Here is a 27,750-nt window from a genome sequence, read left to right as displayed (position 1 = left end):
AAAAAGCATTTGATAATGTAAGGGAGACTGCACTTGGCTTTGGAAAAAATACAACTGAAATATCTATGGTCCAAACTACATTTCTTTGTAATTTAAAAATATATGGAATAAAGAAAAGTTAGTCCCATGGAGAATTTAAATTAGTACCCTTATCAGAGTTAGAGTATGTGGACTATAATTTTGGGCTCTTTACATAAAGTTTGATATTATTTTCTATACTTTGAATACTTGAAGAGCTCTTGAAATCCCCTGTAAATGAGTATGTCATCTTGATATGAGTTACTTTGGCAACTTGAAGAAAATAGTTTATCCTGTCCTTGTACCTATTCTCTGTTTTGCTTTGGGAAAATCACTCTCTACTAGATGGTATGTTTCATGATGCAGAAAATTTGTCTTTTTATTTACTGCTCTATCCTTGACTATTAATAGTCCTTGACATATTGTAGGTAATTAATAACTACTAATTTAATAGATTCAATGAGCAATTACTGTAACGAATAAACCTATTTTAGCCTAGTTTTCAAATAAAACTAATATCTTTCTCACAAGTACATTGGAAGGATCTTCCAATTTTCTAAAGCTGAATAATCACCCCAAAATATAATAGCTTAAAACAAAAAAAGTCCACTTATATCTGTAACAGCTTTTGTGGGTCAGGAATTTAGAAAGAGCCTTATGGGTGTCTTAGTCCGTTTGGGCTGCTGTAACAGAAATACCATAGACTGGGTGGATTGAAAACAACAGAAATTTATCTCTTGCAGTTCTGGAGACTGGCAGTCCAACATCAGGGCACTGGCAGATTAGATGTCCGATGAGATCTCACTGCCTATATGGCTGCCTTTTCTCTATAACCTCATGTGTCAGAAGGGACAAGGGATCTCTCTGGGGTCTTTTTTATATGGGCACTAATCCCATTCATGAGGGCTCTGCCCACATGACCTAATCCTAACCCCCAAAGGCCCCACCTGCTAATATCATCACTTTAGGGGTTAGGATTTCAACATCTGAATTTAGGGGAGACATAAACATTCAGTCCATTGCACTAGGGTATTCTGACTGAGTCACTGCAATAAAATGGTGACTGGATCTGGAACTGAAGAGAACCAGATCAGCTGCAAGCTTGCAAGCATCTCTCTCTTTTTCTCTCTCTCTCTCTTTCTGCCACTCTTATTTAGTCTTGATGACTCTATTCTAGTCTCTCCTATTGGACTTTTTTGGGTTTCCTCACAACATGGTGACCTCAGGGCAATGGGAGTGCTTACCTGCTGCCTGAAAACTTCAAGAATTGATACTAGGGCCGGTCCCATGGCTTAGCGGTTAACTGCGCGCGATCCGCTGCTGACAGCCGGGGTTCAGATCCCGGGCGCACACCGACACACCGCTTCTCAGGCCATGCTGAGGCTGCATCCCACGTACAGCAACTAGAAGGATGTGCATCTATGACATACAACTATCTATTGGGGCTTTGGGGGAAAAAATAAATAAATAAAACATTAAAAAAAAAAAAAAGAAGTGGTACTAGAGGGGCTAGCCCCATGATGTAGCGGTTAAGTTCAGCACACTTGCTTCAGCGACCCGGGTTCACAGGTTCAGATCCTGGGTGCCGACCTCGTCAGCCACGCTGTGGAGGCGACCCATATACAAAACAGAGGAAGACTGGCACAGATATTAGCTCAGGACTAATCTTCCTCAAGCAAAAAAAAAAAAGAGGAAGATTAGTGATGGATTAGCGCAGGATGAAGCTTCCTCAGTGAAAAAAAAGAAAAAAAGAAGTAGTATTAGAGTAAGTGAGGTGAAAGCTCCATCGCCTTTTATGACCAATCCCAGAAGTCACATAGGTTCAGTTATACCAAACTATATTTGTAGAAAAAGTCACAAAATCCAGTCCAATGTCAAGGGGAGATAACATAGACCTCACCACTCACTGTGAGAAATGTCACGGAATTTTTACACACATTGTAAAACTACCACAGAAAATTAAGATAATGTATATAAACACGTCTTGGGCATAATCAGTATCTACTATTAATTTCACAATATATAACTAGCTTAGTTAAATGAGCAATGTCAATTTCTGATAAAGCCTGTGTTCATCTATAAATGAATAGCCAATTAAAATAACAAATAAACCCAATGACCTATCTATTGTACAAATTATAGACTCATGCAGTATTTCTATATGGGATAAGTGCAGCAATTGTCCTATAATTATTAGCTTACATGTGTGATTGGATATTTTTATACTGAAGTTTGGGTTTGAGTAACAGTTTCAAATATACATCACACGAATTAGATGGTAATTAAAAAGAAAACCCTAGAAAAAGAAAGAAATGTGCCAGGTTATTGTTTTGTATCTATGAGGCCCCTGAGTTCCTGGTCTTTATATTTTTTCCTTACTTGATCATATTATTTATGGGAATAGGGAGTTATTGCTACACCTCAATTCCAAGAGTGTAATTCCCAACAAGTAGAATTACTGGCAAACTTTGATTTCAGTAATTCCATTCTCAATAAAATCATAGGCTGGGAAGTTAATTTTAAGGTTTAAAGAAGGTTATTTCCAAGTGCCTAACTTTCGTTTTTCAAAGTAGAAAAATTATATGCAAAAATTCTTCTTGTCCAAGCCAATTTCTTCTAGTAATTTTTTGCTCAAAGCCCAGTTATGCTTGCATTAAAAAGCTAACTAACTAACCATCTAACTAACTGACTAAATAAATAAATAACTACCTAACTAACTAAATAAACCCTCCTAAAGCTGTCCTGTCTTAAAACTGTCTTGTCTTGAAACCTCTGACACAAGCCATCCTTCAAGGGCAGCCTTGAAAACATACTCCAAAAAGTCATTTGCTGTTTAGATTGACACATTCTATCACACAAACCATCACAAGGAGGAAATAATCATCTCTGAAGTCAACCCTGTAGGGCTGCTTTTTATGTGACTTGCTGGTACACTAGAAATAATGCATATAGAAGAAGCAGGGACTGCATGTTTTTTTCTTTAAAATAAAAAAAGGAAACAAATGGCATGAAAGTTATTTGAAATTAAATCAAGATGACAGTATTATATTAACTTCTCTTGTTGAACCTATACATGCACTGAGAAGTAAGTGATTGTATGACAGAAGCCCTTGCAAACTGAAGGGAAGAACAGGAACAGACAACGATAATCTGTGATACACCATTTATCTAATAACAGCATAGGGAGAGATGGTAGGATTGGCATCTTCAGTTTTCATGCGAAAGATTTAGAATGGTGGTTGATGGGAGTAAAATGAGGCTGAGGAGGTATTTCTTTACTTCTGAAATCCTGTAGGAGCACCTCAACTCCCAACAGCTTGATTCTGATTCCATTAAATACTTAACGTTTATATTTTCCTCAAAGATACACTAGTGAATGCATTTAAGATAGATAGATAAGATTAAGATAAATATAGTATAGCATTATATAGATATATATTGATAGATATATAATTTTAATATTACTATGGAATTAAGCAGTTCAATAAAATCTAGTTATTTATCTTTATTTAGGCAGAACAGATTTTCATTTACAGGGGATTTTGTTTACAATTCAACACATTGTTTTGGTATTATGGAGAAAGTCTTAACCTTTCTTTTAAGATAAGACAAGGTTGAAATTAGTATTTGTGCATTTTCAAGAATAGGAAAGTGGAGTTTCATGGACCACCCAAGAAAAGTAGGCAATTCTTAGCCACAGTTTTTATATTGGCTGTTTGAAGAAATTAGGGAAAAAAAATAAGTCCTCAGTCCTGGCTTCAGGTATTTACCAGTGCTTTTCTTAGTGGCAAGCAAAGAGCAGCAGTCCTGTAAACCATTTGCTCTGTGTCTGGGACTCAACAATCAGAGGGGCTCAACTAAATCTTATAAAAATGCTAATGTAATTACCCTCAATTCCCCACCAGACCTGGAAGTTGAAGTGCTAATATTATTTACCAGTGGGAAAATATCAGAGCTCCTATCTGCGAAATGTTTTTTGCAGGATATACCAGATATGATTAGATAATTTATTTGTAAATAAATCTGGAATTTATGGTTGGCTGGAGAATGGAGGCTGGTTAAGTAAGCTGTGTAATTAATGAATTATAGAACAGGAATGTTCCAAAATCAAAAGAGCTCCCTCCATATGAGCAATGTCTCTGCATATATTGCTCACAAAGAAATGCATCTCTTAAACATGAAAGCAAAATATGTCTGAATCTGAGAGAAAAATTTTTTTGCATTTTGAAGAACTGTATTCACAGTCTCTGACTTCCCTAAGAAAAGAATGTTTCTCCTGACCCAAGTGATTGCTTGTATCTTTTGAATTATTGTGAAGTTTAGTAAGATGTATGATTCCTGAATCTGATTTACAAATAAACCACTTGTCAATAATGTACAAAGAGGTAAACATTTATGCAGTATTATGGCTCTTGAACTAAGCTGTCTTTTTTGCAGACAAAAGTAGGAAAAGAATCTGCATACAGTTGTTTAGTGGACAAACCAAGAGAGCTGACTTCAATGTAGAACACAAATCTTATTTCTAAAAGATGATCTAAAATTATAATAGTTGGCATTTTGACTTATAATATTAACTTATATGGAGACATTATTTTATAGAACTTTCAGTAACTCAACAATATTCTTTTTTTTCTTTTTGCAACATTTAACTGTTTTAATAAAACCTTTATTAAAGTTTGGAAGGGACTATTTTAAGCAAAAAAGGAGAAATAGGTCAACATAAGAAGAAGCAACAGATTTAGCACCTCTGGCATAAAACATTACTATCTTTAGATCACTATTAAAAAACATATTTGCATTTTTGCCTTATCAACTTTATTCCTTCAGCTAACAAATACTTAATGAAGGTAAAAGAAATTATCCAATGGAAGCTTTAGGCAATCCATAAAATTATGGGTTACCATTACCTTCTTCTCTTCGTAGATATTTTCCATTATTATATCTCATTTCGCCCCAAATTTTATAGACTTTGGCACAGAATCATGCTGGCAGGTGAGTTAAACATTAAAACAATTCAATCTGCTTAAAATTTAATTTTTTGTGTGTGTGTGCGAAAGATTCGCCCTGAGCTAACATCCAATGCCAATCCTCCTCTTTTTGCTGAGGAAGACTGGCCCAGGGCTAACACTTGTGCCCATCTCCCTCTACTTTATATGGGACACCGCCACAGCATGGCTTGATAAGCAGTGCCTCAGTCCGTGCCGGGGATCCGAAGCTGCAAACCCTGGGCTGCTGAAGCAGAACATGTGAACTTCACCGCTACCCCACTGGGCTGGCCCGAATCCACTTAAAATTTAAATGAAAGATAATTTTTTCCCTGTTTTTGGTGTTATAGTCTATTTATCGAACCCCTAATGCTAAATGTTATGTCCTGTTTTGGCTCTGGGAATAGAACTGTAAAGAAATTAGGCACAGTATCTGCATGCAAAGGTCTTATGGTCCAGTGGGAAATATATAATAAAAGTAAAAATTGATCCATGCAAAAAATTTTATATATATATTTGCTAATTTCATAAGGTACTATAAAAGAAAAATAAAGCTCTATGAAAGAGATGGAAATAGATATTCCATCTACTTTATTTAATGTTCTTAGGAAGAATCATCCGAAAGGGTAATATATAAGGTAAAATTTGAAGTGTGAGTAAAAGCCATGCTTATTTTTATTCAATAATTGACTTGCTTTCTCTATACATGGAGCTTAACAATGTAGTAGCCTAAAAATTATTCAAAAATATACCCAAAGGATTTGAATACAATGTATTTGTGAGAAGCCTCAAATAGATTTTTACTCACTATTTAATTTTTATACGTTGAAGTGTTTCAAGAAATATTGGATTGAAAGTTTGTCTAGGGCAGGGCCTAGACAAAAATCTTATTCATTTCTTTTTTCCCTCTGGCACTAGCTCAGTGCTAATTCTCAATGTGGAACCATAGAAGGCATTTCTAACAATAGAACTAATCAGCAAGTCCTCATTAGTACCTTGCTCTAATAAAATTTTTGCGTATTATTTTAAATGTAGCTGATATTTTTCTGCCTTAGATAAATATAATCATTCAAGTAGCATAAGCTACTTCACCGTATGAAATAGTTAAGCATATTTTAAAATAGTATTAACCCTTGAGTATGCTATTGTAATAATTTAGTGTTCAGTGCAGTCATCTACATCCCAGGAGCAATCAAAATGATTTAGTCACTAAGGACAGTATTGCCTAACAGAAAAGTTGTTTAAATAATAGCTCACACCCCTCCCCCAAAGATAGAAGGCCAGGATTTTCGAGATGAAATAGGTATAGCCCTCTCACTTAAGAACTACTCGAGTAATATAAATCGGCTTCAATATCTAAATCTGAATTTGGGGAATATATAAGAAATTTACACACTTTAACAAAAGCTTACATAATTAAAAGTAATTGAAGACAGTACCTAACTCTGTTCTATACAATTAAATTAGATTATGATATATTAAAGAAAAAATTTCATGGAAAATGGAGTCCAACAGTTTATCGGTAATGTTCAGCTAATGTATTTAAATCAGTAACTACATACGCATACACACACAGAGTTGGCACTTTTCTGAGGGCTTAAATGAAAGTTATAAAGTATACAAAATGTGTAAGTTAGGGGATATTTATAAAAAATTTTTGTCACTTATTTAAATCTAAATAGCACGACACAGTTTCGCTCAGGCACTATTCCTAAGGACCCACATGGGCAAATTGTGAACATACAAACAAAATAAACAGATGCATAAATGCAAATAATTTATATTGATGATAATACTTCAAGTCTGTTGGAGGGTTTACGTAAGATAATTTCTAAAAAGTACCTCACATATTTTTCATATTTTTGAATTGATTAAAAAAATGAGGCCCAACAGGTAAACATTTTAAAGTGTAAGATTCTCCACCTTCTTCCCTCTGTCTTCTAAAAAGCACTCTGTGGGTTGATTATTAGATTTGTGATATTAGGTTTGTAATTGATGTAATGTATTCTGTTGTTGATGGTGAAGAAGAAAGTGAGAAGGAACCTAGGAAAGTTAAATTAATTTGTATAAAAAGAGATGAAGATACTACTGATAGAAAAGTTCAATATCAGGAGCCAAGAAGACAGAGGAGAGAGTTTAGGGAATAAGTAGGACAAAGAACATGCTGTTGCGCGGAGAATGTTAAGCAGCTGATACTATTAGTGGGACTTTGAAGACAGAAACGTTTAAGAAGAAATTGAGGAAAATGCTGAATTCTACACACAGAAATATGAAGTAGACATACTTTTCCCTATTTCTCCTATTAAGTAAAGCTAAAAATCCCTGGATATTATATAATAAAATGAACATAAGACAACTCTGAAAAGTGGAGAAAAGAAGGCAGGCTGGCTAGGAACATCAAGACCCAAGGGACAACACAAAGATGTGATCTCTGGGGTTTGTTTTTCTGTTTTTTTAAATTTGTTTTTTGCTTTATGAATTCTAGACTAGGTTCTGGAGAAATCAGCAACCCGGAAACACCAATGGATGCAGACACAAAAAGCCACAAGAAAATCCTGCTCCTTCTAACCAAAGGACCTGGACAATGGTAGTCCAGCAAAATAGAAAACTTGCAGACAATAACTCCTCTATTCCAGGCAAACACTACAGAAAGAAATGTGGCCCTAACCCTACCCCCACCTGCTGGGCCCACTGGGGAGCCTAGATTTCCCATCTTTGCCTGGCACATTGTTCCTTGCTGGACAGTATCAATCCCCCAACCTGCTGTCAGTGGAGCCCAAGTGGAGAGCCTGGACTTCACCCACACCTGGAGGTAAAGAGGCACCTCTCTCCCTCCTGCTGGATTGCTGTCAGTAGAAGCCTAGTGGAGAGCAGTAAATAGGTGCCCCTTCCCTTTCCAGCCAGGGTTGTATCAAAGCAGGTCTTCTGGAAAACCTGAACTCTCACACTAGCCCAATAGTAATGAGAACCCCCTCCCTATGTGGGTCAATGGAGGCTGACAGAGAACCTGAACTTTCACCCCCATTGGTCAATACCATCAACTAAATTGTTATGAGTTATAGATAGCTTAAAAGTAAAAAGAAACAGCTTCCTTATATAGTCAGACAATAAAACATTAAACATTAACAATATTTCAAAAAGAAGCCAAAGATCATCGCTCATGAGTTTATTCAGTCCTATGTAACCTATTTTTATCCCACTCAATCTTAGCCTAGCAATTTCCTGAACCTACTTGCTTCTAGACTAGAGTTCTGAATATCCTGACTCAGTCTACTCGTATGACCTCAAAGTTGTTCAAGTGTTGCCATCAGAAGCCTATAGCCAAAATCACCTGGCACAGTCCTTTCCCACCGGGCTATGAGACATTTCATCTTTGCTGAAGATAAAACCCCCTGGCCTGTATCTAATTGCAAAAGCCTCAGGGAAGCATCAGAGCAAAACAAAAAATTATCTGTAGATGACAGAACACTTAAAATGTTGAAGATTAGATGTGCATGATGTGCTCATATAAGGTTGATGACTTTCTGTAACTAGAGAAAGGACCCTGGTACTCATTCCAAAGAGACAAATGGAGAAAAAATAAATTGGAGTAGTTATTGTTCCTCCAGACTTTTATTTTGAATGGCACTTTTCTCTAAAGCACCTTTGAAATGACAACCAACAGACAATGGTGGCAGCAAATTCCAGTACCTTCTCATGCTTGAATTTATGAGAATAGCCTATTCTTAATTTGACAGTATTTGGAGGAAAAGTTGTAGCACATGCTTAGACATAGCAATGAATAAAGGGCCAGGGGTCATTTGAAAGCTATCTTTCCATTTTGCAGAGACTATAAAACCATCCCTTCTCCCCACTATCCAAAAAAGGAAACAACAATCAAAATCGCTTACTGAGTCCCTGAAGCCAGTGACTGTATATTCTTTCCTTAGGTCAGCACACAGCAGCCTGTCAACTCATTTTATTGGTTATCATCTGTAAATTGGTTTTACCCACTGCACCATCTTCAGCAGTGATAAGGCACTAATGATTTCTATTGGGAGTCTGAATTCTTTTAGCATATCACAACTAAAATGCACGTTTGCCTGATTTTATATATGTACGTATGTGTGTATATACATATATCTGTATTTACAGATATATGTTTATTTACTTATATTTTTGTGGACAGGTGCCTTTAATTAAAAATAATACATTTTCTTAGTTTAAGTAACTTTGACTTTCAGTAAATTCTCCCATACAAGAAGCCAAGCAACATATTCTGCAAGAAAAGCCAGTTTCCAAGTTATCTTTAATTTAATAAAAGATAAGTATTTAACTTAATAATTCTTTGATATAGCCCCTGTAGATGAACACAATGAATTAAACAATAATTCAAATTAATTCTATTCTCATTAAATTATGGAATATCCTATAAGACTATATAGTTATATGCAGACCCTGGAAGATGAATCATAATTTAAAGTATTTCAATAGAATATTTCCGGGTTTGAAACAGTTAATTTTAAATGAACCTTAGCAATAAAAATAATATACGATTCTGTGGTATGCATGCAAAATGTATTGATAAACATCAATGGCAATTATGGATTGATGGATAAAAAGTAAATCAAATAAAACTTTCTTATTTAAAAATACAGTTTGAAATCACAACAGCCAGAATACATGGAAGAGATTGTTTTAACATTCTCCCAGGTGTTGCAAATATTCTGACCTCAAAGCCAGAAAGTTTTGGATAAAAAGTGTGGCTGATAAGTGTGGGTGAGTGAGGTCCCAATAATTGCCTTCTGTTTTATGCAGTGTGCTGTTGTCTACAGTATGGGACAATCAGACATGAATATAGTCATTAGGTCGGATCCACAGTCTCTGAGATTAATCCAGTCTGGTCCAATTAAATTCTGAAACTTAGGGCTGCACAGCTAGAACATAGATTGCCACTGACTCTCAGGGAGAGCATTATAACAGATCCTTGGACCAGCTGACAGCAGTGACTATTAAGACAAGTTTAGAGTGAATTAAAGACAATTATTTTTAAACTACGTTTAAATAAATAATTTGAATTTTTAGTAGAGATTGAACATGTTTTAATAGTCCTATCAATTTGTTTGAATAATCCTAATGGACTCCTCTCAACTGTTTGTTATTTACATTTATAATAATCGAATATAATCAAATTTTGAGATGCTTCCAGCATTTACCTGGTCCCAGGTCACTATGGGTGGCATGGATATGCCAAATATTTCAACAGAAGATTTTAGCAAGCAGAGTAATTCTTGACTTGTAAGTGTAAAATAAATGCACATGGTCTCACCAGTGGGTAAAATTAGTAATTAAATAGGAGGAAACTCCAGAAATAAAGATATTTGATATGAATATTTCATTTTATTGGCCTGAGCACTAAATTAGTTTGCAAAGGCAAAAAGTTTATTTCTCACTCATGTACACATCCATTGAGGGTTGGCCTCATCTTTTTCTCTAAATTGACTTTACCTGAAGGCCTAGGCTGACTAAAAAGGATATGAAATTTTGGAGGAGGAAAGAAAAGAAAAATGTCAAAATATTTCTTGCCTTTTTTTTCTGTCTTAAAATAGATAATAAGAATATGTAAACACTACCTTTCCACCCCTGCCTTTAAGCAGATGAATCTGCTGGCAAGCCGTATTACTGCCCCACTTACGGGTTCTACTTCTGGTCAGACATGAAAAGGACTGAAATTTTGCAGGCAGAGGGATAAAAACAGCATGATCATATTGAATGTCATAAATAAATAAATACACACACTTTTTAAGATAAATAAATACAAACACCTTTTTTTTTTAAGTAGAGAATAAAGGGACAATAGAAGAACCTTTGGTTTGTAGGAATGTGATATCCTAAAATTTCCATCTCATTATTTATTTTTAAATAAATCAAATAATAAGGCTTAATCTAGAGAAAGGATTTACTCTTGATTCTGGTATTTGGATATCCAGAGAATCTTTAAGTTTCAAATTATTATGGCTTCTTCAGCCTAGTGTAGGGCTAGGAAGGATGTGGAAGAAGGATGATTTCTTAGCCTATGACAAGCCAATGACCTCTTGGTCAGGTAAAAGATTCTCTGGAGTCAGAATCTTCAAGAAAACTGTACAACAGTGGTGCTACACTGGCGGGTAGCAGTGTGACAGAGATGTACAATGAATATATGATTTTTTTCTCTTGTTCTTTTTGCAAGGAAGAGAGTAAAACATTTTTTTTCATTATCCTTAGAGTTCAATACTTTCATCAGTATATGACTAGGTGTGCACTTCTTTTTCCAGTGCAACAGGATTTTGATGTGACCTTTTGAACTGGAGTCCTCTTCAAAGCCCAGGGAAATTTTCTCTGAGTGTTTAATCCTTCCCATTCTTTGAACTGTTAGCTCTACATGTAAATATCCTTCAAGGCTCTCTTTTTTTCTTTCATAATATTTGTATTTCAAAATTGTTATTGTTTTCTTTGTGATATTTCTTGCACTTGGTTTTCAGGTCATTATTTTGGATCTCAACAATACTTTTCCTCTCCCTTAAGTCATCTATTGAATATTTTTTTTACAAAATGATTTTAAAACCTCATAATGCATACTGTGAAGCAGATGCATAAGCAGATGAATCTGCTAGAAAAACCACACTACTGCTCTACTCAAGAGGTCTACTTCTGGTCAGACACGAACAGAAATATACATATATATATATGTTATATATATGATGTTATATATATGTTATGTATATGTGTATATATGTATATATATATAGTGGTGGTGTACTTGGATCTTTTATTTCACTGGGTGTAACAGTTTGGGTTCTATGTGGAAAACAGACCCATTCTATGTATTTTGGGAATAAAGGTAGAATATAGGAATGAGGGTTTACTTGGAAACTGGAAGGAACGAAGGTCCAGGGAAGATACCAAAGAAGATCAGAGAATCTGTAGCAGGAAGGTCAGAGAAGCAAACACTTAGGAACTCAGCCTGAAATACCTAAGCAACTGGTTCGCAAAAGGACATCAGGAAACTTCAGCCATTCTCAAGAGTGCTGAGTGAGTTTCCCAGATCTCTCTCCATCTGTAGCAGTAAAGTGGATGATAATCAAGTGTTTACCAAGAAGGTGCTGTGAATGTCATGGTTACAACGTTTTCCAAAATGATGAGCCCCCCTTCCATTCCACTTTCACAGTCTCACTGAAGTTCCTCTCATCGAGAAAACTCTTAACTCAAAACCAAATAGCTCTAAGCTTCCTCTCTGAAATGCAAGAGAGTCTTAGAAGGAGTGGTGGTGGTGCCAAGTTGACAGAGACAATCCAGTACAAGGGGCTCATGTTCTAATTGTTCTACTTATTCCTTTATTGCCTCTGGTTGCTGGAGACATTTAACTTGGCTGCTATTTTGCTCTGTTTGCTGATTTGAGGCTCAAATCTGTTATCTAAGTTCTTAATGACAGGAATTATGCAATTCCTGAAAGGCAAAGAGGACTCTGGACCTTTGGAATTATGTTGCAAGGGGAGGCTGTTATCTGGAGAAAAGAATTCTTGCTGTTTTTTTCCTCAATGGATTTTGCATTCGTCTAGCTTCTATATTAGTAACCGGTTTAGCCTTCTCTTTGTCAGTGACTCAATCAGTCTCCACTCTCTTTGCCAGATCCACACAGAGCTGAATGCCTAGCTCACTCCAAAATCAGTGCTGCGTTCTGTTCCCTGGGCTCCACTGCAGCACTCCTGGGGACTGGCCAGCCCGTGAAGAAGGAAACTGCACCGCAGTCCTCTCTCCAGGGCCCAAATAACCTGTGGCCTAACTCTTACCCGATCAGCTTATGCTCACCAGAATTGCTTGGCTCAGAGAAAACTTAGATTTGGAAGTTAGAGGGAAAGTGAACAGCAGTCAGGTTGCCATTTTCCAAGATTAGCTCCTAAAATATGATTTTTTTAAATTAATTAATAACCTTTTAAAGAACTCTTAGGAATATGTACTTGGAAACTATTAGTTCAAAAATATTATGTCATGGACTTGCTGATTACATATTTAGAGAGTTTTTTTAATACTGTATATAGCATTCTCTCTAAATGATAGGAATAATTGCTAATTATTTCTAAGAAACATATGAGTTGAAAAGAATGTATTTTATTACAATTTAGGGTGTTAAATAAAAGACACAAATATACATTTTGAAAAAATTATATGGGAATCAATACATTTTACTGTGCATTTTAAGAAGTTAAAAGATAAAATCAAAACATAATGCTTTATACTATGTTCTTTATTCTGCTTGATTTGAAATTCTTTGTGTGTGTGTGTGTGTGTGTGTGTGACACATATCATAGTATATTCTTTCACTCTCCAATGTGAAATTGTTAAGTGCGTCGTATTAGTAGAATGATCTTGGCTCAATATTTATTGAATGCCTACTAGAATTATATTATAGAACACATATTATAGTAATAATAAAAAAGCACAATTGAAATACTATCAAAATTTTACTTAGGAATGAAGGGTTAAGAAATAGATTTCAAAATAATTACATTGATATTGCTGTTATATTGTAAATGACTAATACGTGCAGTAGAGTTTTTTTAAATGATGGCTGATGACATGTTTGAACTATTAAAAGCCTGCAAATCTTATATGCCTCCCACCAGTGAAATTTAATGACAACCTGTCTGTTGAATTAGCTTGTTCAGTGAACAAATCTGAAATGCAACAATTATGCAAAAGCAATATAGTACATACAGTGACATTTTCGTAAACAAGTACCTACTGTGACAAAATTTTTCTATTATTGTTTTTGATGTTTCAGAGTCAATCAACCTGGAACACTCAATTTTGTAAGGTTAAGTTTTGCATGACTTCCTTTCTCATAATTGCATCAACTTGACTCTACAGTACTCATAGGGGAACTGCTTATGCCTTGGAGCTTGTTCTTAATTGTAACTAACATCTTCTTCAAACAAGCAAAACAATGCCTTTTCATACTTCTATTAAATTACTGTAGACATGGAATTCTCTAGGCCCCTCAGCTAGTAAAGGATGATAAGTACAACTCTGACTATACAGCTTGAATAATAGGGTGCAGTTTCCCGCTCTTGGAGAGCTAAAAACTGTGACTTTAACTTGGAGGATAAATTTTCTTTCTTTTTTTTTTTTTTGTGAGGAAGATCAGCCCTGAGCTAACATCTGCCAATCCTTCTCTTTTTTGCTGAGGAAGACTGTCCCTGGGCTAACATCCGTGCCCATCTTCCTCCACTTTGTCTGGGACACCGCCACAGCATGGCTTGCCAAGCGGTGCCTCAGTGCGCGCCTGGGATCCGAACCGGCGAACCCCGGGCCGCTGCAGCGGAGCACATGCACTTAACCGCTTGTGCCACCGGGCCGGCCCCGAGGATAGATTTTCTTATTTGTAAAATATCTAGTCACTTTGAGTATGTTTTTCTCATTTGTAAAATATACTTTATTATTGTTTTATAGATTGAATGTTGTAATATACACCCAGTATGAGAAATATAGATGGCTCTCAAAAACTGTTTTTTTAACAATAACAACCATATATATATATATGAATATAATTTGTATCATTTTAATTGACTAGGAGGAATTGAGGAGGGGAGTTGCTGAAAAGGATACTGGTTTGGGGGTATTGTGGGAAGGAGAGAAACTTAGAAACGTAAGATCCCTCCCTGACGTCTCTGCTAAATAGATTTAAACTGTGGGCAGATCACTTCACGGTTTTGTTTCTGATTTCTTTATAGCAATCTAAAGGGCTCAGATTAAATGATCACTTAAAATCCTTATTTTTCTAACATTTCTAAATTTAATGCACGTTATAAATTAGTTAGGCATGCAGATATAGATCACATTTGGTTAGAGAATTTGCACAGAATCTGGTATGTGGGAGATTTTCCCACTATTCACTCTAAGAAATTAGTGCTCTAAGTCTGATTAGAGCAGCTGAGTGTCACAAATGTCCCATCAGAAATAATTCTTTTTTCATGCCTACTAAGTCTAGCTGCACTGTTATCAGAGTCCATGGCTCCAACATGAGCACATAGCATGGCACGCCAGATTTGGCGGTTATTCAGTCTTGGAATCAGAATGACAAATGTCTTCCTTCTGGCAACTGGGTTAAACACTTTCTCCTCAGATCTAAGAGTCTTCTAGCTCCTCTATTTTACACATATCAGCAGGGATTCATGTTAGATGGAATATGAGTGGACACTAATTATCCTCAGCCTTGAAGAGTCAAGAATTGAATTGATAAGACACTGTGTGTTAAAAATTTCTCACAGTATATTTTAATGAATTTCCTTGAATTCAGTCAAAGCACAATTAAAATTTTACTTTTGATAAGGAGTATAAAAACACAAAGCTACTCTTTCTTAAGTATATCTTTCTTTTATAACAACTTCCTTGAAGTATAATCCACATACCATAAAATTCACCATCTTTTAAGAGTACAATTCAGTGGTATATTCACAGAGGTGTGCAATCATCACCATAATCTAATTTTAGAACATTGTCATCTCCCCAAAAAGAAACCCCATACCCATTTTCAGTCATTCCAAATTTCTCCTCCTCCTAGTCCCTGGTAACCAATAAACTACATTCTGTCTCTATGGATTTACCTATTCTGGAAATTTCATATAAATGGAACTAAAAGATATATGACCTTTTGCATCTGTCTTCTTTCACTTAGCATGTTTTCAAGGTTCATCCATTTTGCAGCATATTTCAGTACTTAATTTCTTTTTACGACTAAATACTATTCCATTTTATGATATGCCACATCTTATTTATCCATTCTTTAGTTGACAAAAATTTGGTTTGCTGCACATTTGGCTAATATTTAAAAAATAATACCATAAATATTCATTCATAAGTTTTTATGTGGACATGATTTCCATTCTCTCCTGTATATACCACAAGTGGAATTGCTGGGTCACGTGATAACTCCATGTTCAACTGTTAGAGCAATTACCAAATTGTTTTCCAAAGTAGCTACACCATTTTACATTCCCATCAGCATGTGTGAGGGTTTCAATTTGTCTATGTCCTTGTCAACACTTGTCACTGTCGTTTTTCATTTTTTTTTTTACTTTATCCATCCAAGGGGGTATCTCATTGTATTTTTGATTATTTGAATTTCCTTAATGTTTTTGAGCATCTTTTCATGTGATTATTGGCCATTTGTGTATCTTCTTTGGAGAAATTTGATTCAGATGCTTTGTCCATTCTTGTTGTTGTTGTTGGGTTGGTCTTTTTATTGTTGAGCATTTAAAAGTCCTTTATATATTTTGGATTCAAGTCCTTTATAATATAAATGATTTGCAAATATTTTCTCTCATTCTGTGGGTTGTCTTTTCACTTTCTTCATAGCGTCCTTCAAAATCCAAAAGTTTTTTATTTTGGCGAAGTCCAATTTTTCTCTTGCTTTTTTGACAGTTGTGCTTTTTTGTATCATATCTAAGAAAATATTGCCTAATCCAAGGTCATGAAAATTTACTCCAATGTTTTCTGCTAAAGGTTTTATAGTTTTAATTCTTCTCCAGTGCATTATAAAGAAACCACTTGTTCTAATTACTCAAATTGTATTACTCCGATTATTGTGACAATTTACTGGATCTCTATTTATCTCAACCCTACTCATTCTCACACCTGTTTTCTGGCCACGGTACAATCTTTCCTTCAATAATAGTCTTACTTCTTTTGTATTTTTTTTCATGAAATCTTCTCCAATGATTCCATAATGACTTTTTCATTTTCTAAGTAATTTTAGATAAGTTAACTGTCCTAAGTAATTATACTTTGCTTTAATTATTTTTATTTAAAAATTTCACTCAAATCCAGCTATATGTAGAACTTATTATTTCTGGCTGGCATAAGATTGTTATAAATTCTTATGAAAATAATTCATGATTTATGATTTTCGTAAACCCTGTTTCAATGCAAAGAGATGCCTAACAAGTTGGTGCAAATAATAATCATCCTTTTAGAAATGCTATTTTATAAGCACTTTGTCACTAGTTACCAAGTAGGGATATTAGTCTGGTGAAGACATTGTCATTTAATTTTAAACCACCCTTTTTCTGCTACCTCTGAACTCCCTTCATCTACTGATCTTTTTTACTATATCTATAGTTTTCCCTTTTACAGAATATCATTTAATTGGAATCATAAAGTATGTGGCTTCATGCACTTAGCAACATGCATTTCAGATCCACTCATGTCTTCTTGTGGCTTGATAACTCATTATTTAAAATCCTTAAATAATATTCCATTGTATAGACATACCACAGTTTGTTTATATATTCACATATGAAGGAGATCTTGGTTGCTTCCAGTTCTTAGCAATTACGAATACAGCTGTTATAAACATATATGTGCAGGATTTTGTGAGGAAAAAGTAGACAAATAAGAAATAAAAATAGATAATAATATGTAAAAGCAAATAAGAAATGCTAAAATGGATTTACAAATGGCTGCAACATGTCTTTCCACAGGACAATAATCAATTCTATCCCACTAGATGCAATCAATTTGCATTTCTTTGAATGATATTGATATTCATTATTAACAATTTTTGACAAATTACAGAGTGGAAACACAGCTGAAATCAAAGAAAAAATTGATATAACCATGATGGGTGCACTAGGTAGGACATCCAGCAGTATTCTGGTCCATTTCAATGTCTTTCACCATTTTTCCTATATAACTCACCAAATTAAATAATTTTAAGTACACAAAGTACACTTTTGTGTACTTAACTATGGAAATGTAAAATACGGTAAAATTCAGAAAACTTTTTAAATTTCACACTTAAAATTTTAACATACCAAAATATCTATTTTATCTGAACGGAAACAGTTATTTGTAATTAATAAAAAACAAAATTAGAAAAAGAAAAACTGCCTTGAAAAAGAAAAGCAAGAAAAGAATGCTTTCTTTTAGCGTACAGAACTAACACAAAATGGGGCAAATTACAAAGAAAAAATGCAATATGAATGAAAAAGGAAACAAAATATATCATTTTTTTCTGTTGGCATGATTACAGAATCAGAAAAATCCAAGAGACTAAATAACATTACTAGATTTAGTAAAAGAGTTGCAGAGTTGAAGGAAATCTGGTAAATCCAATAAAAAATGAAGTGGAGAAATAATACAAAAGATAATTATATTCATGAAAGTACCAGAAAACTTCAAATCAATTTTTATGAAGCATTAAAGATTTATTTTAATGGTAGAAATAAGATGATAGAAATAAACATGAGAAATCATGTAAGCCATTTTCAAAAGAATATCGAAAGTGAAGATGATAAAATTTGAAAATGAACATAGAAGTTGATTAAAATAGCAATTAATATATCTTGGAAGACTTAATAGAACTTGATTGGCTCAGAATTAGGGACAGCTGAAAGAATTAACTCATTTGCATATCAAAAGAATATCTGTGCCTGTGTGTGTTTGTGTGTATGTGCATATGTTAAGCACATAAACGGGTAGACTGTTGTATTTTTCTTACTAAATATTGCAACATATTTTGCAAAATAAAAATTAGCAAATTGACTGGTATGCAGTAACATTTAATAAGGATTTTAAAAAAGGAGGTAGCATAGAATAACAGCTAGCAATATATGATTTGAAATCATTAAAATATGGTTCTGCCACTTAGTAATGAAATCTTTCTAGACCTCAGTTGTCTTGATTGCAAAACAGGAATATTAATAACTACCTTACAAATTGTTATGATTATTAAATAAAATATAGGTTTTTAGCACAATTCTAAAGAAGCAATTAATGAAATTTAAAATATTATGAAATTTAAACAAAAGTTAGTAGACTAAAATAAACATGTTATTAAATATTGCTAAGTATTGGAAGAACAAAGAATATGTCAAAACCAAAAACACTCTGGGCATAGAACTCATTTAGTAAATATCATTGAAAAATTGAAATAGCTGTGTCAAAGAATAACTCCTATTCCTCTCCATATCCTCAATCAATTCTAAATAGATCAAACAGTTATAATAATTTTTTAAAAAATTATTCAGGGGCTGGCCCAGTGGTGCAAGCGGTTAAGTGTGCACGCTCCCCTGCGGTGGCCAGGGATTTGCCGGTTCAGATCCCGGGTGGGCACCGACGCACTGCTTGTCAAGCCATGCTGTGGCAGCGTCCCATATAAAGTGGAGGAAGACGGGTATGGATGTTAGCCCAGGGCCAGTCTTCCTCAGCAAAAAAAGAGGAGGATTGGCAGATGTTAGCACAGGGCTGATCTCCTCACAGAAAAAAAAAAAAAATTCAGATCACAAGATACGATATATATCCTGGTATAGAGACAGAAATTGAAGAAATGCCAGGTGTGGTCATTAGTCACACAAGATATATGCAAATATATAAAAATAAAACTTGTATAACAAAATATAAATTTAAAAGACACATTAAAAAACTATACAGTCAAGTAATGCATTTGACAAAGTGCTAAGCTGTATAGGATATCATTTGCAGCAATTTCCCATTCAAGTAAGCTTTAGATATGTCTGGACATGTCTATCAAACTAATGAGGAAGACTCCTTCTACCACCCACACCAAATAAGCTGTTTACACATGGCCTGAAGAACCTCTTGGTATGTTTTATTCTTCAGAGGGAGGCGTGGTGACCCAGACCCAGTAAATAGGCTTTTTCATGAAAAAGACAGCATGTCTTTCAGATTCTTTTAGAACCTTGGCTTAGTCTCATATGTAGCATAGTGAGCATACAGCATATTAAAATGAAATAAAAAATACTGACCAAAAGTCTTCTTTGGGAAAAATAACTGTAAAAGGAAGAATACTTACAAGTTATAGAAGCAAATTAGCCCTGCCAAAGTTCTCCTTTGAGGTACAACAACACAAAACAGAATGAGAGGGGGAGCCCCTCCCACTTGGCAAAAACCCATTATACACCCTTGGCCCTGTGCACCCAGTCCATCAGAGCTGTGGGAGCAGTGGAGGTCCAGGTGTCATGTGGACCTGAGGCATACCTTAGAAGATCCTCTCTGTGATTTTCAGAGTACTTCTTCGAGGAGGGAATTTGTAGTGGACTGAGGGACATCATTTATTATGCATTCAGATGCAACAAAACAGTACGATGTGTGTTATTAATTGATTCAATATGTTCCTATGCGTGTACAAACTAATACCATCTGAGTAAATTCTGTCTTCTAAAAGAAAAAGAGTTAAGCAAATATAAAAGTTTACACATATATTTCATAAGGGAGGAAAGAGCAGGAAATGGCTAGATATTATGTCAGAAATTACAGATTTTAAATTAGGTAAATGTATAGACCTAATAACACTCACAGAAATTCAATCAGAAAAATTCTTCAGCACAATTTAGGAATGCATTAAAGTAGCTAAAGAAAATGAAAGTGATAGAAATCAACATTGCCAAGGTTTACTGATGACACTCCAATATGGTTTCTTTTTTCTGGAGAGCAATCACATATGACGTAATAAAAGCTACAACTGTTGACATTTTGCCAGGTAAATTTTACTGTATGCATCAGAAAATCCCTCAGAAGGGATTTTATTAAAAATATAATGTATTCATAGATTCAAAGATATTAGTGTTTGTAATACCCTAAGATCAAAACAACCGTACAGAAACATCTATGTGTCTTGTGATAAACAATGGTATTCTATAAACACTAAAGCTCACAGGAAACAATCAATTGTGTTTAACACAATTAAATTGTGTTTATGTTAATGTGTAAACACATTAACACTCTGCAATGTATAGCACCATATTAACCTGAAATGGTATCTATGTTATCTCATGGCCAGGTGGTTTTCAAAGTGCCTTGAATTAATATACACAGAAATAATGAGTGTTCTGACAGTGGAATATGCATTTGAACACTGATAATTTTATTTTCTTAAGATTTGTCCTGAAAATGCAGTTCAGCTCTTGTACCAGTAACCACAGAAAACAATTCAATGGAATGGTCACCTTGGGATGCCACTTGATGAGACTCATTCGGGTATACAGCATATGCAATTTGCTAAAATCAACTTAAATACGTGCTGTGAATTAAGATGTGATGTACATTGTAAAGGTGATATTTTAACAGCTTTAATTATGCCTCATTTCTAAAAAGCTTCCTGCAAAGTAATAATAAAGTACTAAAGCAGCAAAGAAAGAATTCTTCTGATAAATCAAAATAGACAAGAACTCGGCACCTGGAACAGATGCCTCCAGCCTCCTTCCCCTGTGCCCTCAAGCAGAAGAGGTTCAATAGTCTGCTAATCTTCCTTCAAAAGGAGCACAGGAAGTGTTGTTTCAGAGCTGGTATGGATAAAATAATATTTCTGGCTTTTGGATTATGTTCCATATGCTACCCTCTGATTGGACACTAGACACTGGATGGGCAACACAATAACTTGATATAAAAGAGGAAGACAGGTAATGGTCAGATAGCATGTCCCTCTGAAGTTGAATTCTTTAACACTTGTCATCTTGGGTATGAGAAAATTGACACGTTCATTTGTAGCACATTAACGTCTGCTGGCACAGTCCACAGGAAAATAAAAATCAGTGTGATAGACTAGGTGATTGCATGTGACAACGTAGAAAATATTTGTCAGCTTTAGTCATTGTCTTTTGAAGTTGTATTTATGGTGTTGTGTTGAAGTAAAGCATCAAATTACACCCAGAGGAGTGGGTCTTTTTTATAGAGACTACACTTTCAATTGAGATAAAATTAATTTGTCATTTGAATTGTCCAGTAAGATGACTAAAGACAGAGACCCAATGGGCATTTCATCCAAATGATCAGAAGCCCGAGAGATCTGTTTTAATTGTACTATTCCTATTTTCAGAGATATTCCGGCTGTATACAGAATCATATACCTTTCTGCTCTCATATAATCCATTCTTAGAGTTGAGGTGGGAGAACCCTCATCTTGTGTTTTAGAGTTTACTCGGTCGCAGAAATGATCCAGTTGTTTCTATTCTTAGAATTAATCTAAATAAAATAACTTTTAAATGACAAAGTTTTAGATAACAAGCAATTTCAATGCCCAAAGCATGAGAGGCCATTTATAGTTCTAATACAGAGTCATTTGATTCTGACGGTTGGTTTTGATTTTCAAATCTTTGTCAGCACAGACAGCCTCACCAGGGAAAGCAGATGGACACACATGTTCTTGGAGAAAACAGACCTACACTGACTTGAGCATGTTATTTTCACATATTACTGAACAATTTTCTAATAACTTATTTTATTCAAAATGTTTCTTCTATCCCCACAGAATCCTTGTGTGAAATTGGTAATTGTTTATTAAGAAGCATTTATAGACATACATTGACCTGCAACTTCTGGAATTAAATTTATTAAAACAACTGGGGAACTATTTGACGGGCAACAGGGAGAGTACTCGGCATGTTCTGCTGTGGAAGAATGATGCATATAAAAGTAATAAGATGTGGTTTCCACAAGGGGTCATCAGGATGAGAATTTCATACTCCAATAAAATTCAATGAAAATATATTCAGTATTTTTGGAAGTTGAGGGATTCAATTAAGCACTCTTTTCAGCAAGAGAGCACCTAAATTTCTAAAATGAATTCAAGTCTCTAAACTCTGATGAATTATATCAAAATGCAGTGTAATAATTTTTGGTTTTAGAAGCCAATGTCCTAGCCCCACACAAAGGGACTTATTTTGAATTTGGTATACTAGAGAACAAAATACATGGTATATCACTCACTTTTGATTATAGATGTATTGGATATCCTCCTTAATGAATACTTTTTAAAGGATAAAAATGTTTCTATTTTATTTATAACAATGCAGTGTTCATGGGCTCCAGACTTCCTGACTGAATACATGGCTAAACAGTAAAAAAAAATTTACTGATAATGTCTAGAGTGGTAACTGATTCAGTTGATACAATGCTTGAAAGAAAGCTAAGAATTGATCTAAATATCAAATAAAAATAGCTCTACTGAGTCAGTGCCCCCACCTCCCCAACATCTCTCTCTCTCTCTAAATATATATATATAATATATACATATACACACGTGTGTAGATATGTATATACACATAAAATCATCATAACACCTTTTAAAGGGAAGTACTATTAATATTCCTGTTATATAGATAAGAAGACCTAAGCTCAGAAGAGTTAAATAACATGACCAAGGTCAAGAAAATAGTTGTACTAATAAAGAAACAACAATTTAAATCCAGGTTGTCCAACTCTAGGGCATTGCTCTAAGATCACTCTACAATTTGGAAAGCCCTTTCCCTGCTTCTTAAGAAAGAATGATGTACAGATTTTACAAAGAATTGTGGGTCACAATTAAAGATGTTTGAGAGTCACTGACAGTGCATTAGTGCCTTAGTTGAGGAACATTATGGTGACAGTCTCTTAGTTCTGTTGTCCAGATATTATTAAAACTTACATATTTTATATACATAATAATAATTATGGCAAAAACACCTACTATTATGCAATTGCAGTTAGTGACCTTTAAGAATTTATAAATAATGGGAGACATTTGAATGTAGATAAGTGATTGAATTTTAAATTCAACAATAAGATTGTAAGACAACTAAACTGTCACCATTTTTATGGATACACATGTCGAAATATATTTCTTTTTTAATAGCATATACCACATAAAATTGTAACATAAAGAGTTGATATGCCCTGCCTTCGCAAGAGTATGTGAGCTGCTTTGCACAGGGAAATGTACTGAATTCCTCCGTGTACATCATGTGCTTTGCACAATGCCTGGACTCAAATTAAATAAATGCAATTCTCAGGTTTTCATTGGCTTAGGAATCTAAGACTTCTCTTTGGTTTCCACTTTTTATATTCCATAAGAGTGATGTGATTAAACTTCTTTTCCTGATTTCTAACCTACACTTTATTAATAATGATATTAAAATAATGATTTGAATAATAGCAGCATAGCTATAGCTATTTATTGAAAGTTCACTAGAGCAGATATTTATTAGGTACTTTATATATTATCTCATTTATATTTCCTAATAACCTGGCAAAACATTTACTATTATTGTGACTCTTCTATAGTTGAGAAGCTCAAGTTAAGAATCGCCCAGAGACACACAGCTAATACATTATGGAACTATTTTTTTACTCAAATCCATCCTATTCATCATTTTCCTAGTAGACTCATTCATTATAGATAGTGTTTCCCAACAAAGGGATTCAAGATGGTGTTCCATTAAGTTTATATTTTTAAAATGTATTACAGCATTGGTTTTGATGCTTATTTTTTATCATATAAATAAAATAATATTTAAATATTTTGTCATAGAAGAGAAGAACATGGAAGACAAAGACTGCTTGCGTGTTTGCCATTAGAAGCCATCAGCAATAATCTTGATGAACCCATCACCCAGCTGATTTGTTACTCAGTTGAATACAGCTTACTACAGTGATAATTTTAATGATTATATCATTTTAAGTTATATTCTATAATTTGCAAGCATTGGTTAATTTATACCCATTATAACCATTGGTAGAACAGACAGTAAAATTAAACAAATAAAAAATGAATACAAAAATACTTTAAAATTAAATAAATAAACCTACATAGCAAAGATTGGCAAATATATCCAACCTTTTTTTTTTTAACTTATGTAAAGCTTGGTTTGGGTTCCCTCAGAAGGGATTGAGTACAAGTAGTTTATTTGGAGATGATCCCAGAAACACTAGTATGGAAATAGGCACATAGGACTCATTTGTCATTACTAGGAGATCTGGTATTGAAAAATGTGTTATAAACGCTGACTCTCATTTACGGGCTGATGTCAATTTTCACCAGGGATTGGGAGGGAATAGAATATACTGGGCTGAAATTAACCCTCTCTCCTATCTCAGCCTCTTGATATCTCTACCTTTGCCCCTTTCCTCCTGACATTCATAGTCTCTTGCCTTCTATCAATATTTCAGAATTAATTTATTTAATTCTGCTAAATAACTTAATAACTGAATTAAATATAGAAGGCAATACTGTCAAAAAAACCAATGAAATAACTTATTTTAAGAAGCAATGGGTAACAAATATCAAAGTTCCCTCAGATTGGCAAGGAAACTATCTAGCAAATTAGATATTTGGATTTCTTTCATGTCCTTAGAATAGTTTCTTTGGAATGAATACAGCACTACAAACATTTGTAATCATTGTCTATAATATTAAAGTCTTTGTTTCACTGTATTTTCTATGTAATCTTATTCTCATAGAAAACTAAAAATGCAGGCAAATCTGGCAAACTGGACGCGATTGGAAGATTTCAGCAATAAGATCATGGTATCCAAAAGAATGTCCCATTTTCAATATTTTGATCATGGGGCTCATATTTGGTGTGTTAATATTTGCTATAAAATCAGTTACTAGTTCTCCCTTCAATTGTTATTCTGTTATTAATATCTCGCTCTCTGTTTCTCTCCCTCTCCCTCTCTCAATTCTTGTTCTGTAACGAATTCTCTATATTTACATGTTCTTGTTCAGAAAACATGGTAATCTGTTCATTTTAATATTATAAGAACTCTCTTGTTTTGTTTCTCTCTTTGAACTCTAGAATATGTACCTAGAAGTCCTTATTCTTGTTTTATTTATATTTCTCAAATCACATCATCTCAACTAGATGTTCTCTATTCATATTTCTATTTGTTTCTTGATTTTCATAATTTTGATCTCACTTTTAATTTTTCTTTCTCCTGTCTATACATTCCATTCAATGCTTTTACACCATGGAAAAACTATTATTTTACTATTTAAAGGCTTAGTTTTTAATTTTTCCACTGAAAATTTTTAGTTATAGCCCTTAGACCATGTCCCACTGCTCTCTGGTATTTTGACATAGGTGTTTGACTTCCTTTCCTTTGGAAATTCTCCATCTTATTTCCATAGTTTGTTTGTTTGTTTTTTACTGTAGACAGGTGCATCTCAGATTTTATACTAATTTAACCATATACAAGATATGTGAACTTTTGTTGGTCTCAGAAGCTTTATCACTAAAATGGAGATTAAAATAAGAGAATCCATGTATCACCCCAGGAACAGTGCCTGGCGTAGAGTAAACACAATGGGGATGAGGAGGGTAATGATAAGTTGGATGCAAATCAATTACCTTAAAAATGCCATTTATTATATCTGTGTGTATATACATGTCTATATACGTATGAAGTTTGTGATAAAAGTAACTTCCCATTCACATATATATTTATTTGTTTCGTGATTTCAAACACTCATGCATGTTATATTTTGCTATTCAAAATAATAACAATCCATTTTCAAATACAAATCTCAAAATTATTGAAACATATATTTTTATATTTTAAAACATGATCTGCTTTCATGCTTTGTAATTTTCCCTTCTTTCCTGCTATTTTATGCTAAGATACTTTAATTATTGCTTGCTTTATTCATTCTCTTTTGGTTTACCTTTATTTCTTACAGGAAACTTTATTTTGCAGACCTTTCAGAGTTTAAAAGATTGACTAATTTTTAACAGATTTACTCAGTTTATTTCTTCCTTTCTATTATATGTTCTCATGGCTGCTCAGAAAATAATAATAACTGTGGTGAGGCTGCTATAATTGAGTGTATTATGAATAATTCCGTACTCTTCTTTTTTTTAATTTATTTTTTTAATTAATTAATTTTTTTTTTGGCTGAGGAAGATTCACCCTGAGCTAACATCTGTTGCCAATCATCCTCTTTTTGCTTGAGGAAGATTTGCCCCGTGTTAACATCTATGCCAATCTTCTTCTATTTTGTATGTGGGTCGCCACCACAGCACGGCCGCTGTCAAGTGGGGTAGGTATGCACCCAGGAACCGAACCCAGGCCACTGAAGTGGAATGTGCCAAACTTAACCACTAAGCCACAGAACCAGCCCCTCCATACTCTCCTTTTAATTTTGTGTTTGCATGTTACTGTGATTGTCTAACTTTGCTAAATAATGTCCTCATTGTGGGAGCCACTATTATCCATGCTTACATAAATTTTTATTAGTGTTTATTAACTACCCTCCATGTAAACATGTAAATGATTTCTTAATTTTGTCCGTACGACAAGACAATGCAGATACCATCCTTAAATTAAAATATTTTAACTCCCACTTTTTTGTTACTCGGTTACTCCACAGTCACTTTAGTTTTTACTTGTTACTTCCTCAGAATATTTTTTTAGATAAACGCATTCTTGTTTAAAGCCATCATTTCGTTTCTAAACAAAATGAAAAAAGCACATTAGACTTTTCCTGCTTTTTAGTCAACACACTTCTCTACAGTCTTTATTTCTTTTCCATTTTGTCTCCAGGATAAATTTTGCTGCTGTTGTGAAGGTTCACACGAGTTTCCCTGCCAGGATCGGGTGACTGCAAACACCGCCCTTGGGCTCATCCCAGCAAACCTCCCACCACTATTTCTCAGGCATCAGAAGCCCACGGTGATGTTTTTCCCTTCACATGTGCTCCACTAGTGGCCACCTTTTTCAAGGTTTTCCCTTTTCTTTCCTTCTGTCCTTCCTGCCTTCCTGCTTCCTGTGCATGAGGCCAAAAAGACACCAGCAAATATAATTCTCTCTTGTTCTCTTTTTGCTCTCCATCTTTTATATTTCCTCTCTCCAATCCACCTCAAACTTCCAAGCTTCCCTTGTCTTCTTTTGTTTACAGTTAACATTTTAAACATACTGATTTCATGGCACCAACAGTGAGAAATATTTTCTGAGTGAT

This window comes from Diceros bicornis, chromosome 16 (genome assembly GCF_020826845.1).
Source record: "Diceros bicornis minor isolate mBicDic1 chromosome 16, mDicBic1.mat.cur, whole genome shotgun sequence".
Classification (NCBI taxonomy): Eukaryota; Metazoa; Chordata; class Mammalia; order Perissodactyla; family Rhinocerotidae; genus Diceros; species Diceros bicornis.
The sequence above is the reverse complement of the archived record's forward strand: the minus strand, read 5'-3'. Positions refer to the sequence as shown.